This window comes from Coregonus lavaretus (genome assembly GCF_964263955.1).
Source record: "Coregonus lavaretus genome assembly, chromosome: 7".
Classification (NCBI taxonomy): Eukaryota; Metazoa; Chordata; class Actinopteri; order Salmoniformes; family Salmonidae; genus Coregonus; species Coregonus lavaretus.
This window is the reverse complement of record NC_139994.1, coordinates 46,890,268-46,908,283: the sequence shown is the minus strand read 5'-3', so window position 1 is coordinate 46,908,283 and position 18,016 is coordinate 46,890,268. Positions and strand designations below refer to the sequence as shown.

The 18,016-nt window shown below is 43.0% G+C and overlaps 1 pseudogene across 1 annotated transcript in view; it reads right to left on the bottom strand.

Moving 5' to 3' along the window:
* LOC311132542 overlaps positions 1-18,016 on the bottom strand; it is a 107,608-nt pseudogene that overhangs the window by 72,143 nt on the left and 17,449 nt on the right. Inside the window, exon 2 of the transcript in view lies at positions 3,936-4,223. The product of the transcript in view is annotated as an uncharacterized misc_RNA (transcript). The remainder of the gene's footprint in view (positions 1-3,935; positions 4,224-18,016) is intronic.

The following is an 18,016-nucleotide window of genomic DNA, read 5'->3' as shown; positions in this document are numbered from 1 at the left end:
ATAGATAGATAGATAGATAGATAGATAGATAGATAGATAGATAGATAGATAGATAGATAGATAGATAGATAGATAGATAGATAGATAGATAGATAGATAGATAGATAGATAGATAGATAGATAGATAGATAGATAGATAGATAGATAGATAGATAGATAGATACATAGATAGATACATAGATAGATAGATAGATAGATAGATAGATAGATAGATAGATAGATAGATAGATAGATAGATAGATAGATAGATAGATAGATAGATAGATAGATAGATAGATAGATAGATAGATAGATAGATAGATAGATAGATAGATAGATAGATAGATAGATAGATAGATAGATAGATAGATAGATAGATAGATAGATAGATAGATAGATAGATAGATAGATAGATAGATAGATAGATAGATAGATAGATAGATAGATAGATAGATAGATAGATAGATAGATAGATAGATAGATAGATAGATAGATAGATAGATAGATAGATAGATAGATAGATAGATAGATAGATAGATAGATAGATAGATAGATAGATAGATAGATAGATAGATAGATAGATAGATAGATAGATAGATAGATAGATAGATAGATAGATAGATAGATATATAGATAGATAGATAGATAGATAGATATATAGATAGATAGTGTAGGCCTCCCCTCAAACCTTTGCTCAGCTGTCAGGTGGCAAGCCTAGCCAGCTAACCTCAGTTGTTCCACAATGGAAATGGACATCTTCTGCCACCCCCTCAGTTATGAGGAATACGTTTAGTTAGATACTGTCTACATAGATATGTTTGTTATTGTGTTGTTTATGGTTGTATTTCAATTTGTCTGTTTATGTGATGTGCCTCAGGGTTATTGTTCATGTACTGTATCGTGTTTTTGTGTGTGTGTGTTTGTTTTGTGTGTGTGTGTGTGTTGTGTGGTTTGTGTGTGTGTACATCAGTGGCAGAGCTAAGCGGAATTTATTACCACTGACTAGAGATGGGAGGAGTTTCAAAGCTGTAACTGGGGAACTGGATTTCCAGGTTAAAGTGTAGAGTTTCATTTTGCTTCAAATCATTACATGTTGAATACATGAATATATATATTTAAACGATTTACCTTTAAAAATATCTAAGTGGTTTGTTGTAGAGTGTAGATTGAGACACTCTGCGTGAAGAAACAAGGTAAACATCTGGGGTTTCTTATCGCCCCCTTCATGACAGGCCTGTAACTACTCCACATTCTTGTGGATCACAATATTGAAGCTAATGTGGTCATTGGTCACATAGCAACAACATAACCCCTCAGTCTACTGGGTCTGCCCTCTTATTCCTTCCTCTCTCTATGTCATCATATTAGTACAGACATGGACCACTTCTGTATGGGTTCATATCAGTAGAAGTCCAATCTGTATGTGTTTTACAGAAGACTGACAGCACTATGGTGCATAGAGATTTTGTTAAAGGGGCTTTGACCGAATTAGAAAGGTACAGATGCTTAAAGAGAAACAGAAAAAAATAGAATCTGATGTCATGTTCATCTTTACACAACTTCCTCTTACTGTAAAATAAATGGACACAACACTGTGGTCTTTCTGTGGGTGGAAGAGAGAACTATTGTAGATATCTGAGGAAGGAATTTTTTGGATAATAACATATTTGTGCAAAAAGTGAAGTCAATATTGCATATACCATACCTGGTCATGTTGACATTTTCAGTCCAATCTTTAATGTCACTAGGAGAGGTGTCAAAGGTTTGACTTCATGGCATATTTATCATTTGGTTTATGTTGTAGCTATTTGGAGGTCAACTGCATGTAGATGTTCTTGAGTTACAGCACAAACAAGGTAGGTCTGTCAACTGTTCAAAGTAATAACTCAGGAAAGTAGTGATCACAGTGATAGATTGAATGTAAAAGAGAAATGAATAAGTGAACTACAGAATTTGTATGCTGAAAGAACATTGTCATTCTTCTCTCTGAAAAGGACGTAAATCCCTGCACACCTTTTCATGTGTACTTATCATCCCAGCAACTAGGTTTTCACCGGTTTTTGCATATGACTTCAACCATTCTCTATTTGTCTCTCTCTGATCACAGAGGGAAAAGACAGCTTCACACAGTGCCTTCCTTCACAAACCCACACTGCTTAAGACGAAGACAGCAAACCATGATCACTCAACTATGACAAACAAGTGCCCTAATGTAAAGTTCCTCAGCCTTTTAATTTCATTCACTGCGCTCTAGATAAAATCAATCTTAACCAACTGATTAATTAGCGTTATTATGCAAGTTGAGTGGACTTAAAAAGGACAAGAATTTGAGCCAATGTGTTAGTGTCTTCAATCAACAAACTCTAAATACAAGGCACTCAGGGTATGCAAAAAGGTAGAATATTTTTTTAATTCTGTGAACAGCATATTTTTTATTTTAGAATTAACTGAATTCCATCTGGATATTGGGAAAGACATGCATGCCATTTTGGACATGCGGACAAATCAAATAAGACCAACAACAATCCACACGCAACCAAGGCTCTCCAGCATATACTCTGTGATTACAACCTCATTGATGCCTGGCAAGCACTTAATCCTAATGCAAAAGAGTATACTTTCTACTCACAGGCATAAATCATTCTCACAAATCAATTTTTAACTCTTCTCTTTAATCAAGAAAATAGAAATTCGACATATGAGCTTGTTTGATCACCACTCCTACAACTGCATGTTACACATTTCAGAATCTCCTAATTGTAACTAGGCCCTCAAATAAAGACATAAGGCCTTATGATACACTGTATAGATGAGAATCAACAAAGGGAGAAGATTACAGTCATGAAAAAGTAAGCAAATAGTGTAGGTCGTGATGAAATTAACCAGTAACATCTTGGCCTAACTACAGAATATACACATGCAAGATGCAGAGGATGTAGAGTGTTCTATATCTATGAAAGGCCCAGCCTTTGACCACATCCTGTTCAGCTCACAGTACTTTCTGGTAGGGAGAGGTGGGGGGCTCTGGGCGTCCAAATGCGATCTTGTCATACAGAGTCTGCGGCTACATGTGACAGATAATCAAGAAAAAACTGTTTCAGCATCAAGAAAGGTATAGACAATTATCAAAGTAGACTACATAGTCTTCCATTCAATAACATACATTCAAATTCAATATTCAAATAGAAATCAATAATATAATCTGAAGAATATTTATAGATCCACCTGAAATTTGATACTGATAAATTTGATAAAAACTGATACTCTGATGTAGATGGTATACCATGCCAGCCCTGTCACATATTGTAAAACACACATGATTAGACTATACAATATGATAAAGACTAAATGGCTATATATCATACACTTCCAATGTAATCACAAGCATTATATATTATATTTGACAACATAAGCATATAAGCACACTGAAAAGTGTATGGAAGGGATTATTATGATATCTAGGTTCCTGGGGCGGTTTTGTCAATACCACCCTTTACTGTCGCAAAGACAGTTTTCCAACTGACTAGGTTGGAGGCGTTGCACGTTACACTGATGTCTCTCTCTGCAGGAGAGAGAGAGAAGTGAATCTGCTGGGCGTCCCCGTACATCTCATTGTCTCTCTCCCAGGTGTATGTAAGGTTGGAGTAGCAGGACACGTTGCACACCAGCCGCACCGTACAGGAGTGGTTGGCCAATAGCGTGATGTCTGTCTGGATATAAGCTCTGACCAACCAGGAGAGAGATAGAGACACATAATCAGTCTTCTAAATGATCCCTACCATAGCCATACCACCAGGAGAAAGTGTAGAATGTGATGGAAATGTATCAAAGCATGGTGAGTAAGGTCAGTATAAAACCATAAAATCTTTATTATAGTTTAAAGATCATCAGCCGTGGTCATGGATATAAATTAGAATGATATCAAAATAGGATGCAAAAAGGTGATAACAGCCTACCGTTGACCTTCAGAGTGATGGTCCTACTGCCAATCTGACCTTTGTCCCCTTCGCCTATAACTAGAAAATCCCCTGAGTCTTGCAGTGGCAGTTCTCTGACAGTTAAACTAACGTTTTTGTTGTTCATCTTTAGTCTCCCCTCGAACTGGGATCCAGGTGAATATACAACTTCTGAGTTGACTTCTACAATATCCTTTCCTCCATACTTCCACTGCAATGATTTGAAATGTCCCCCACTCTCCACGGAGTCCCCCACTCTCTTGCTGATGAACAGAGGAACACCCACACCTGAAACACACAAATACACGTTATTCTGACATCAATCAATGGTTACACACTATATTACAATGATCTTTTCACTGTATAATTATTAATGTAAGTATAGTGTAGCAAGTATTGTAATTACTCATTGTTACGTTGTAATATTTGTTACAGTGTGCCTACATGAATAATTACACAATAATACACTACAATGCAAAGTGTTACACAATCAATTAATAGATAATAATGGATTGGATTTATATAGTGCTTTTCCAGGTGTCATTTATACTGTAAATGGCACTACACATATTTGCACTTTATATCTGTACGTATCTGAGTGTGTGGGTCCTATTTTACTTCATTAAAGTCCACTCCTCCCCCACATTCAGCAGAACAGGATGAGATGACAGGAAAAGAGAAGTGGGGGTGGATCTGACAACTCCTCCTCAGCTCACAAGTACAAATCACACTGTGGTTACTGTGTAATTACTCACCACCAATGCATCATATACTGCATGGGCGACATTATAAATACATTATAAATACATTATAAATACATGTCAGTCTGAAATAAGGTATTATAAACCCTTACACAAAAACAGCTCTGTCATGAATTAAGACAAAATAAAGTTACAGCTCAATGAAGAGTGGTATTTAGGGCATAACTGCAGCTGTCCTAGTCCTGCAGTTTATCTTATTATGCAATAGAAACAATCATTCCATACAGTCCCGTTTTGCCTTAAATGTAATGAATGACATGCATCTAGCACAGGGTCTTAATTTATTTTCCGTTCTAGAAGCACTGCAACAGCTGCTGAACCAACCACACCATTGGCACATTCAAAACTGCAGAATCAATACATCATGATATGTTGCTGAATATAGGTATTATGTAGGTGTTATCACACAGTAATAAAGCAAATGTTTCGAGATATCCAACCAATCACTGATGACTAGGCATTCTACAGTCAACACACACCACGCAAAGACCAACAATGAATTTAGAGAAAGCTAACGGTTTTCCTAGAGTTATCATGTGAGAAAGCACATGCAATAGATCATGTGTGAGGATGATTCTACCCTTTGGTGTCACATTAGACTAAGGAGACCATTGAAAAGACCCTAAGCAGCCAACTGACTAAAGTCAGTAAGTGGTTATCCATTTAGGCAAGACAGAAAGTATCCTTTTTTGTTCCTAACACAAAGTGAGAAACTCTTCCAACTTCTCGATCAAGTTTAATGGTGTAGCGGTGAAGGAAAAATGCTCTGTTACATACACTGGGATGTGAACTGGACCAACACATGACATGTGAACTTATGGCTCTGAAGGTCATTGGGTAGGTTCACTCCAGGACAAAGTTCCTGGCAAGGGTAGCCAGGTTCCTGGATACAGAGACTATGAGGACCCTGGCAACATCTCTGATACGGTGCCACTATGGCTATGCTTGTATCTCATGGTTCAGTGGCGTATCACAAAATCTGAAGGACAAACTTAAAACGGCCCAAAACAAACTAATGAGAATTATACTGAAGCTCAGCCATTGGGACGCACATTGGTCCTAATCATTTCAGGGAACTGAGCTGGCTTCCAGTTGATCTGGTGGTGGTGCAGATCAAACTGTTGATGGTTTTTAAAGTGAGAAATGACCTTGCCCCCAGTTACCTGTCTGGTTAATTTAATTTCAGTAGACTCTCATAGCCATCACACCAGAGCTAATGTTGCCAATATCAGACTGCTGCACTGTAGGAGCATGGCTCGAAAAAGCTCTCTCCTTAAAACACTTGTGGAATAGAATAGTATACCAAACCATATAAAATCCATCGATACGCAAGGGAGTTTTAAGAGAAACCTTTTTAGGTTGGAGAGTAGGAGAAGGAGTATTCTCTGTTTATAGAAGCAGGAGAAGGGACCACCAGACATCTCTTTAAGGCGTTGTATGTCTGTTTCCTCTGGCTGTATGTCCTCATCTATCACTGTCACTGGTAGCTAGCAGTTGACTAACCAAAACACACAGAGAAGAAAGAGTAGAGAAAGAGCAGAGACTTCCTTTTGATGAGGGCTCCTGTTCTATAAAATCATTCCTGTATGTTAGTTTAAAAGGAAGTCACATTCTATAGTTGCTCTCTGAAAATAACCCTTCACTCAGTTTGAGAGTTAGACGATGAGGTGTGGGTGTGTTTGGGGTCTGTCACTGTGCTGATCAGTCTGGTGGTGGTGGTTTTGGAGCCTGTGTTTCCTAGCTGCTGCTGGTTGTGTGGTTAATGGTCATGGTGTTTCACAGATACCGGTATCTTTTTCACTTTATGAGCAGACCACACAATGTTGCAGAGAAGATAGAGGGAGGGTTCGGGGGAGGAGCGAGAGAGAACGAAAGAGAGAGAGAGGGGGAGAGAGAGCGAGCGAGAGAATATCATTACATTTACGTCATTTAGCAGACGCTCTTATCCAGAGCAATTAGGGTTAAGTGCCTTGCTCAAGGGCACATCGACAGATTTTTCACCTAGTCGGCTCGGGGAGTAGAACCAGCAACCTTTCGGTTACTGGCACAATGCTCTTAACCACTAAGCTACCTGCCGAGAAAAAAAAGAGAGAGAGATAGAGAGAGGAGACTTTGTCTTTCTTTAATGGTACATCCTCATTTAATTAAAACCTCACCCCACCCCCTAAAATAAAATAAACAAATTACCAATATCCCCTGTACTGCATACTCACCTTTTCCTCTACCCCATGTTACAGAAACAACACCACACATCACAATAACCCAAACCTCACCAACTCTACAACCGTATATCCAGACCATCTTCCTCAGCTATACAGACAGCCCCCGCAACACACCATATTTCTTGAAACATCTCCACACTTTTTATCATTTTATAAAACTCAAATTCCACCCTAAGGCGCGCAGAGACCATCCCATTAAATAAGAGTAAAGGGTCTGTTATCCCCCCACCTTTGACCCTGTTCCTCCTTGTTATCCAAATAGCTAACTTTGACTGAGCAAAAAGAAAATTCAACAACACACATTTTTCCTTTTCCTTATTTGAATACCTATACCCCATTATAAACATCCCGACAGTAAACTCCACCCCCAACCTCTCACACAGACATTCCAACTGAGACATTAAAGGCATTAACCTGGCGCACACAGAAAACACATGAATCACAGTTTCACTCATGACACAGAAAGGACACTCCTGTCTGACTTCCAGTTCAACCCGTGCTAACCAGCTGTTAGTGGCCAGGGCTCCATGTAAAACCCTCCACTGGAGGTCCCCTGACTTCTTTGGTACTGGGAGTTTGTAGAGCCCCCTCCATCTAAAACCCACCATACTCTCCGCCCCACATGCCCCCTGCCACTGACTCCTAATGTTCCTTACTTTAATGCAGAGGTTGTAGAGGGCTTTACCTCCCACCCCCTCAAACTCCCCCAGGCTCGGAGTGTTAAAATCTAACAAGTCCTCCAGACCCCCTTGCCAGTCCCCAGTCTCTGCTGTCACCTGCAGTGGCGGAAACATTGGTGGCCCCTCCCCCTTTGGCTGCTCAAACACCCCCCTTACCGGCTCAGACAGTGCCTCCTGGACTTCCCCCAGGAATCTCTCCAGCAGCCTAAGAGACGTTAGTCCTGTTTGTTTTGCTAGGACTTCTGGGGTTTTCCATCCATCCTCTCCCAGCAGTCGCAGGTCACCCAGCCTTAGTAATCCCGCTGCCATCAGTCGCCTCTTCAGGGTGGCTGACTGAACCGATCTCAAAAGGATGACTGGGTTGTGGAAGATAGGCTCCTCCCACACCCACAGCCCAGGCTCCACACCCCCTTCTCGTGTGGGCCTTAGTAGCTGCCAGGTCCTCAGCACCGCAGAGTAAAAATCTGAGAGTCCTGCTGTACTCAGCCCCTCCAGCCTCATGAGGAATAGCTGCCGGTCCAACCCTAATCCACCAGCTCTCCTCAGCAGCGCGCATGCTCGCTCCCTCCATCCGACATCAGTATGGTACAGCAGTCTCTGTGCCGCCTTTAGTCGGAATGCAGCCACCCTGCTCTCCAGTTCCACCAGGCCCTGTCCTCCTTCATTTACGGACATATACAACACCTCAGCCAGTGATGGCCCGACCAGAAGAAATCCACCAGCTTGCGTTGCAGGTCTGCGAGCAGCCCGGCGGGGGGGGGGGGGGGTTGAGGACAGCCAGTTTATGCTACAGGGAAGATGCCACCAGGTTGTTGATTATCAGCACCCTCCCTCTATATGACACTTGGGACAGGAGCCACCTCCACCTGGCCAGTCTTGACACCACTGCCTGTGACAGCTCCTCCCAATATTTTAAGCCCTTCACAACCCCACTGCAACCCCCTGGAAGCAGAGGGGCCCTATCCCCCCATGCCCCACATAACAGAGCTTTGCTCTTTCCCCAGTTTACCTTAGCTGATGAAGCTCCCTCGTACACCTTCAGACTATTCTCTAGTATGCCTGTCCAGCACACTCCCTTCAGTCTCCTGCGTAGCAGGCCCAAAAAAGGCTCAATGGCTAGTGTATATAACTGCCCTGATAGAGGGCATCCTTGTCTAATGCCCCGCCTCACCCAGACTGGCCTACTGAGCGCCCCTCCCACCTTAACCATACATGATGCCCCAGCATACAACATCTTCACATAGGCCAAAAACCTTTACCCAAACCCAAACATCACATTAAACAGATACTCATGGTCCACTCTATCAAAAGCCTTCTCTTGATCTAAAGCAGGGGTGTCAAACTCATTTTAGCTCAGTGGCCACATGGAGGAAAATCTATTCCCAAGTGGGCCGGACCGGAAAAATCATGGTGTATATATAACTTAAAAACAACAACTTCAGATTGTTTTCTTTGTTTTAATACGATCAACATACAACATAAAGCTGGAGCCTGAGGACAGTGTGTCCAAAATAGTACAAGCACAACATCACTATTAATTATAAAACACGTCAAGTTTATTTGAAAATTCTAAAGAAAAAGAACACACAAACACACAATGCCTCAGTGATTAACAGAACTGTTTCACAGATCACAGAACTATATCAGGGTGTCATTTCTCAGGCAGAAATGTAGATAAAAATAATGAAATCCTGTTCCCCAAACAAGTGCAAGAACCACAGAGTCAAGAATAGGTTAAATATACAAATAAAATAAAATCAATTAAAAACAATAGCACATCAACATAAAAACATATGAACATAAAGCTGGAGCCTGAGAACAGTGTCCAAAAGCACAACATCACTATTAATCATAAAACACCTCAAGTTATTTGAAAGTTCTGAGGACAAAGAACACACAAACACACAATGCCTCAGTGATTCACAGAAGTATATCACAGATCACAGAACTATATCAGGGTGTCATTTCTCAGGCAGAAATGTAGATAAAAATAATGAAATCCTGTTCCCCAAACAAGTGCAAGAACCACAGAGTCAAGAATAGGTTAAATATACAAATAAAATAAAATCAATTAAAAACAATAGCACATCAACATAAAAACATATAAACATAAAGATGGAGCCTGAGGACAGTGTCCAAAAGCACAACATCACTATTAATCATAAAACACCTCAAGTTATTTGAAAGTTCTGAGGACAAAGAACACACAAACACACAATGCCTCAGTGATTCACAGAAGTATATCACAGATCACAGAACTATATCAGGGTGTCATTTCTCAGGCAGAAATGTAGATAAAAATAATGAAATCCTGTTCCCCAAACAAGTGCAAGAACCACAGAGTCAAGAATAGGTTAAATATACAAATAAAATCAATTAAAAACAATAGCACATCAACATAAAAACATAAATCTGAAAGCGTTGCTCAAACTCCCGTAACAGTCCCGTTATTTTATCTTTGAACCGCTTCATGTCTGCCACATGTTGGGTCGCGCACACATTTTTCAGACAGGGGAAGTGAGCTGCATCACCACCGGCAAGTTGCGTCTCCCACAATGACAGCTTCAACTTGAAAGAACGTATGCTGTCATAATACTGCGTGACAACTTTGTTGCGCCCTTGCAGCTATTTGTTCAAGTTATTCAGGTGCTCTGTAACATCCACCATAAATGCAAGGTCCTGCATCCATTCTGCGGAATGAAATTCTAACACTGGTTTGCCCTTTTCTTCCATGAACTGTTCAATTTCTTCTCGTAAATCAAAGAAACGCCTCAGCACAGCACCTCGGCTTAACCATCTTACCTCAGTGTGGTATGGCAGGCCATAGATGTGGTCTTTCTCTCTGAGAAGGCTGTCAAACTGACGGTGATTCAGGCTTCTGGATCGGATGAAATTAACAGTTTGGATGACCACCTTCATGACGTTATCCATCTTTAATGACTTGCAACACAAAGCCTCCTGGTGCAAAATACAGTGAAAAGTCAAAAAATCACGTCCTTCATTTGCAGATTGCACTTTCTCTCTGAACTTTGTCACAACGCCTGCTTTTTTCCCGATCATTGAGGGCGCACCATCTGTAGCCAGGCTGACAGCGCGGGACCAGTCCACTCCGACCCTGTCCAGCGCGCTGACGAGTGCGGTAAAAATATCAGCTGCTGTCGTTGTATCTGTCATCGGCACCAACTCCACGAACTCCTCGGTGACGGTCAATGTGTCATCAACTCCGCGGATGAAAATGGCCAGTTGTGCAACATCTATAATGTCCGTGCTTTCATCAATTGCAACCGAAAACGCAATAAATGACTTTACTTTTTGCTTCAACTGGCTGTCCAAATCCACTGAAAGATCGGAAATCCTGTCTGCAACTGTGTTTCTTGTCAGGCTGATATTTGCAAAAGCCTGCCGCTTTTCAGGGCACACAATCTCCGCTGCCTTCATCATGCATGTTTTTACAAATTCACCCTCACTAAATGGTTTTGGGGCCACTGCGATTTCATTAGCAATGAGGTAGCTAGCTTTCACTGCAGCGTCACTGATGTCTCGGCTGTGAGTAAACACAGACTGCTGTTTCTTCAGACCCGCCAACAGTTCATTCACCTTCTCTCATCTCCGCTGTCCTTGAAAGTTGTCATATTTGTCGGCATGAAGACTCACATAGTGGCGACGAAGGTTATATTCTTTCAGCACTGCAACATGCTCTGAACACACCAAACATACAGCTTTCCCATTCAATTCCGTGAATAAATAGGATGACCATTTTTCTTGGAACACTCTGCACTCTGCGTCCACTTTTCTCTTTTTTGACAGAGACATATTGGGGCAATGAGGGTGCCAAAGCACATAATGTTAAAAGTAGAAGCCGTAATAAATATCGCGGGCAAAACAAAGTAGCTCATTGGCTGCACGTGCTTGACCTACTTGCTCTGCCCCGGTATAAACAGTTTGCTTGCTTAACACAATTGCTATTGCGCCATCCAGTGGACGCAATTGGAACAGCAGTTTATTTTATTGAAAAATTGAAGCGCATTTTTATACTTTACCCCCCCCCCCAAAAAAATAAATCTCCCCCCCCCCCCCCCCAAAATCATCTCGCGGGCCGGATTAAACCCGTTTGCGGGCCTGATCCGGCCCGCGGGCCGTACGTTTGACACCCCTGATCTAAAGAGACCAGAACAAAGTTCACATTAGAACTTCTCGACAAGTCCAACATGTCCCTGATTAAGAACAAGTTGTCCGTGATTAAGCGTCCTGGTATGCAATATGTCTGGTCCTTGTGTACTATAGAGTCCAGATGGGACTTTAGTCTGTTAGCGAGGACCTTGGCAAATATATTGTAGTCCGCACAGAGCAATGCCACAGGTCTCCCGTTCTTAAGTTCACACAAGTCCCCTTTTTTGCGCAGGAGAGTCAGAGCCGCCCGCCGGCAGCTCATCGGCAACTCTCCTACCCCGACGCATTCACGCAACACGCAAAAGAAGTCCAGTCCAATTATTCCCCAGAATTTTTTATAAAACTCCACTTGGAGTCCATCGACCCCCGGTGCACGGCCGGGGGACATCTGGGTTACGGCCTCTGCCAGTTCATGGGACAACAGGGGAATGTCCATTTCATCCCTTTGTACCAGAGAGAGCTTAGGGAGCTTGGCAAACAAAACCTGAGCACACATAGGATCACACAGTTCTGCCTTATACAATTCAGTATAAAACTCCACAGCCCGCTCCTGCATCTCCCCCACCACAGAGGTCACCCGCCCATCCGAAAGCCGTAGACAATGCATACCCTTGGCTTCACCGCTCTGTCTTTCCAAACCAAAGAAGAAGGAGCTGGGAGCATCCATCTCCTTGAGCATGGAGAACCTAGCTCTTACAAGTGCTCCCATTGCTTTAACCTGGAAAACACTGCCCAGGTCCCTACGTAGTTCAGCTAGATTAGCCTGGAGGCCTACATTGACTTGCCCCACCAGCTCTACCTCCATCTCACTAATACTACGTTCGAGTTCGCCCAATACTCTCCTAGCCTCTGAGGATGACAGAGCTGTATACTGTTGGCAGAAAAGCCGAATTTGGACTTTTCCCACATCCCACCATTGACTCAGAGACTCATACTCCTCTCTTCGCTGCCCCCACCTTTCCCAAAAAGTCTGGAAACCTGAGCAAAAAGTGGCATCTTGTAAGAGCTTTACATTAAACTTCCAATAGGATGCCTGCCAAGGCCCTGGTGAAATAGACAGCCGAGCCATGGTTATGTGATGATCCGAAAAACCCACCGGGAGAATGGTAGCGCCCAACAGCCTATTGCTCTGATTCCTGGACATGTACAATCGATCAAGTCGGGCTGCACTCACCCTAGCACCAAAGACCTTCACCCATGTATATTGTCTTGTGTTGGGAAGTCTAGTTCTCCAAACATCAACTAGGTCAAATTGATTAATAATGTCCCTTAACATCCCCACTGAGCCTGAATGAGGCTCCTCCCCATTTCTGTCTTTCGTAAAATCCATCGTACAGTTCCAGTCTCCGCCGACCACCAGCGTCTCCTCAGGCGCTACCTGTGAGAGTTCCTTTCTAAGACACCCAAATAGAAGCCCCCTCTCTCTCCCTGTGTTGGGCGCATAGACATTTATAAAGACAAAACCCCTGTTGTTAATTTCTGCCTTTACTACAAGCAGTCTACCTGTACACACCTCTTTTGAGGAGCACATTTTTACAGACAGACCCGGTACAAAAAGGACTGCCACCCCTGCACTAACATTTGTCCCATGGCTCAGCACACTTGCCCCTTTCCACCAGAGCCCCCAATCAACTTCATTCACCACATCGCTATGCGTCTCCTGCAGAAACAACACTTGTACTTATTTTTGTTTTACATATTCACCCAACACACTCCTCTTTCCCGCATCTCTGGCGCCATTAATATTAAGCGAGCCTACCCAAAGAGTCTCCATAAGAAGTGGGAGAAAAGCCAGCAAAGAAAGCTCAAAAAGCTCCAGTGCCAGAAAGAAAACTTTCATCTAAACAGTGTCTGAAGGTAGACCTTTATGCACAGTTGTGACCCATTTCCTTAACCTAAACCGTTTCCTGGGTGAGAGGACACCATGCCCCTCATTTTTCATTGCATGTTGCACTGATCTTACAAACTTTCCCGTATCGCAAAAAAAAGCCTAAAGATTAAATTTTTTCCCCTTAGTCTCCTTCAGGAACCTTGACAGTTCCGTCACCGTGTACTTTGACCCCTCTGACTGACTGGCTGTCAGCTCTGGACCCATTGAGGAGGAGTCTGAAAAGAAATCCTCATCGGCTTCTTCCTCAGACTCACCTTCCTTCTCCTCATCTCCATCTCCCAACCTGACCACCTGTCCTTCCTCTCTAGTCAGGGCTTCCCCCCCAGCACCAGGCAACCTGACCACCTGCCCTTCCTCTCTAGTCGGGGCCTCCCCCCCAGCACCAGGCAAAGGTTCCTTGGTGCCTTTCATCACACCAGCCTCTGCCCTCCCACCTCCTTTCTTCTCCCCCTTTTTCCTCTTCCGCTTGACACCCTCCTCCACCCCTCCTAGTCGCTTACCCTTCCCCACTACACTCTCCTCATCCACTAACATAACCTGACTAGACCCAGCCTCATCTACACCACCATCTATAACATGACTAGAACAGTCTCATCTACACCACCATCTATAGCATGACTAGACCCAGCCTCACCTACACCACCATCCATAACCTGACTAGGCCCAGCCTCATCTACACCACCATCCATAACACGACTAGACCCAGCCTCATCTACACCACACTCCATAACATGACTAGACCCAGCCTCAGCTACACCACCGTCCATCACACGACTAGACCCAGCCTCATCTACACCACCATCTATAGCATGACTAGACCCAGTCTCATCTACACCACCATCTATAGCATGACTAGGCCCAGCCTTAACTACACTACCATCTGTCGCATGACTAGGCCCAGCCTCTGCTGCCTGTGTCTCATGGCCCCCTGCACGTTGACCTCGATTTCCCCCACTGGTGCTTGAACCCTTACCTTGTCTACGGCCTTTATGTGGGCACGCAAAGCTCTTATGCCCCAAATCCCCACACTCAAAACACCGTAGACTATCTGTGCTGGCAAAACCTGCGTAGAGCCCCTCCCCATGCCTCACTTTAAAGTGCACATTTAACTGTTGCTCATTGTTGTTCAGAAACATGAACACTTGCCTCCGGAATGAAACGTGCTTGACGGCATCTGCCTGAAAACCTGCCAACAGTACACGAAAACCACTAGCAAACTTACCAAAACGACTCAACTCCTTCCTGATTTGATCATCCATAATAAACGGAGGCAAATTTGCAACTACCACCCTGGTCGAAGGGGTAGAAAGAGGAGAAATTGGCACCAACACATCCCTTACAAATATTCCGCTTGAAATGAGCCTACCCACCAAATTTGCTCTTTTCATGAACACAACCACAGCTTTGTTCATTCTGGACGCGGAATGTATAAATTCAGCTCCTACCTGTTCGCCTACCACGAGCAGAACCTCCTCCACCTTAATTCCATTATCGGGAACACCCCTGAATCCATGCCGTAACGACAGCATCTCCTCCGCGCTAGGCTGCGAAGCCATCGCTCACACCTCACCGTTCAAAACCCCAGGAAACTAAACCTCTGTCCTCTTCCTCTCTAACTTTGAAAAATAAAAAACAGTCGGTACCACTAAAACAAACAGTGCATTAACTCTCCACCATAGAAAAGAGAAATCAAGGAAAGAAACAACAAATTAGTTAGGACAAGCCCTCCACACCAAACACTCAAACTCCAAAAAACTCCCAGCATGCACTGAGAGAGAGAGAGAGAGAGAGAGAGAGAGAGAGAGAGAGAGAGAGAGAGAGAGAGAGAGAGAGAGAGAGAGAGAGAGAGAGAGAGAGAGAGAGAGAGAGAGAGAGAGAGAGAGAAAATATCATAACAGTGTGTGTGCATTTTCATCTAGGCTTCATATGTCTGGAGAAGTGTTTGCATGACTTCTTCTGCATGCTCATAGGACAGTGTGGCTGAAGGATATGAAACACCTGCCAACTTTTTCAGAAGGTATTGGGTCCCAGGTTTCTGACAAAGGCCCCACTTCTACGTTTCAGGTAACATATTTTGGTGATGTCATTTCCAGTTTCTGTTTCTCAGGAGCAGTGACAATGACCTGGCTGCTGGCTGTCTGCCTGACCACATAGACATAAACACATAGACACAGAAACCCCCTAACTGGAACAGTGACCTTCCAGACCATGCAGGGATACTGAAAATAGTAATACACCACTAATGTAATTATTCGGCATGACCTATCTTTAGGATGAGGAGGCAATATGGGAGAACTGGTAATCATGCATCCGTAGGTTACTACCTGGAATTCAACACAGTAATATAAATATTCAATATTGTTTCCATGTAAATACCAGACCCTGGCCCATGAGTCTGACCTTTGCTTACTTGGAAGAGACCTTTGCCATAGACTTGCATGTCCACATTTCAATATTAAAGAGGAAGTGATACACAGTACCAGTACTGACCAGCTCCTCAGAACTCCTGCAGAAAGGATATCAAATCATATCAAATCAAATTGTATTTGTCACATTACATTTTACATTTTAGTCATTTAGAAGACGCTCTTATCCAGAGCGACTTACAGTTAGTGAGTGCATACATTTTCACATGCGCAAATACAACAGGTGTAGACCTTACTGTGAAATGCTTACTTACAAGCCCTTAACCAATAATGCAGTTAAAAAATAGAGTTAAGGAAATATTTACTAAATAAACTAAAGTAAAAAATAAAGTAACACAATAAAATTATATAACAATAACGAGGCTATATACAGGGGGTACTGGTACCGAGACAATGTGCGGGGGTACAGGTTAGTCAAGATAATTTGTACATGTAGGTAGGGGTAAAGTGAACATGCATAAATAATAAACAGCGAGTAGCAGCAGTGTAAAAATAAAGGGGGGGGGGGGGGTCCTGGATGGCAGGAAGGTTGGTCCCAGTGATGTACTGGGACGTACGCACTACCCTCTGTAACGCCTTACGGTTAGATGCCAAGCAGTTGCCATACCAGGTGGTGATGCAACCGGTCAGGATGCTCTCGATGGTGCAGCTGTAGAACCTTTTGAGGATCTGGGGATCCCTGCCAAATCTTTTCAGTCTCCTGAGGGGGAAAAGGTGTTGTCGTGCCCTCTTCACGACTGTCTTGGTGTGTTTGGACCATGATAGTTTGTTGGTGATGTGGACACCAATGAACTTGAAACTCTCGACCCACTCCACTACAGCCCCGTCGATGCTAATGGGTGCCTGTTCGGCCATCCTTTTCCTACAGTCCACGATGAGCTCCTTTGTCTTGCTCACATTGAGGGAGAGGTTGTTGTCCTGGCACCACACTGCCAGGTCTCTGACCTCCTCCCTATAGGCTGTCTCATCGTTGTCTGTGATCAGGCCTACCACTGTTGTGTCGTCAGCAAACTTAATGATGGTGTTGAGTCGTGCTTGGCCACGCAGTCGTGGGTGAACAAGGAGTACAGGAGAGGACTAATCATTTAGGAAGGTTACCTTCGCTTTCTTGGGCACAGGGACTATGGTGGTCTGTTTGAATATGACATCATAAAACTGAGAAGGCACACTTCCCCAAAAAGTCATTCTGAAAATCTCAATGAAAATTCCACTGATGGGGTACGGCATTTTTACTTTAACTCACACATTTAGGAGCCTAAGATCTATATTAGGCTGGAAGGAGGTTTGACCAAAGCAGGTTATATGGAAAAGTTGATGATGATGAGAATATCCATTTACTGTAAGAAAGCACTCATGTCATCTGGTGGATAAAAAATTGTTTATTAAAAAAGCACAATACAAAGATATTGTAAAAGTACAGCTCATTAGAAGAAAATGTGAATAATACCTATAATATTTTGGAAAATCATATACAAATATCTTATTGTATCATCTGAATGACAGATATAATACATTAAAGATAATACATTTTAACACATTTACAACAAAACAATAATACTCAATACACAATACAAGGCAGATAATTCCGATTCAGATAAGTTCTCATTACACCTTATATTTGTTATAAAGCTGTAACAGTAATACACAATTAAACCATGCTTAAGGAAAATATATCTGTTGGTAAATAAAATACGAAAAAAAATCCTTAAAGTACAAGGTGTTATTGTGTGTGTGTGTGTGTCTGTTTGCTTGCGTGCGTTGAGCGTGCATAATCCATGTTCCCGCATATCCTTCCGCTCCTCCTCTGATGGTGTGTCCCTCCATCCCTCCCTCCATCCCTCCATCCCTCCATCCCTCCATCTCTCCATCCCTCCATCCCTCCATCACTCCATCCTTCCATCACTCCATCACGCCATCCTTCCATCCCTCCA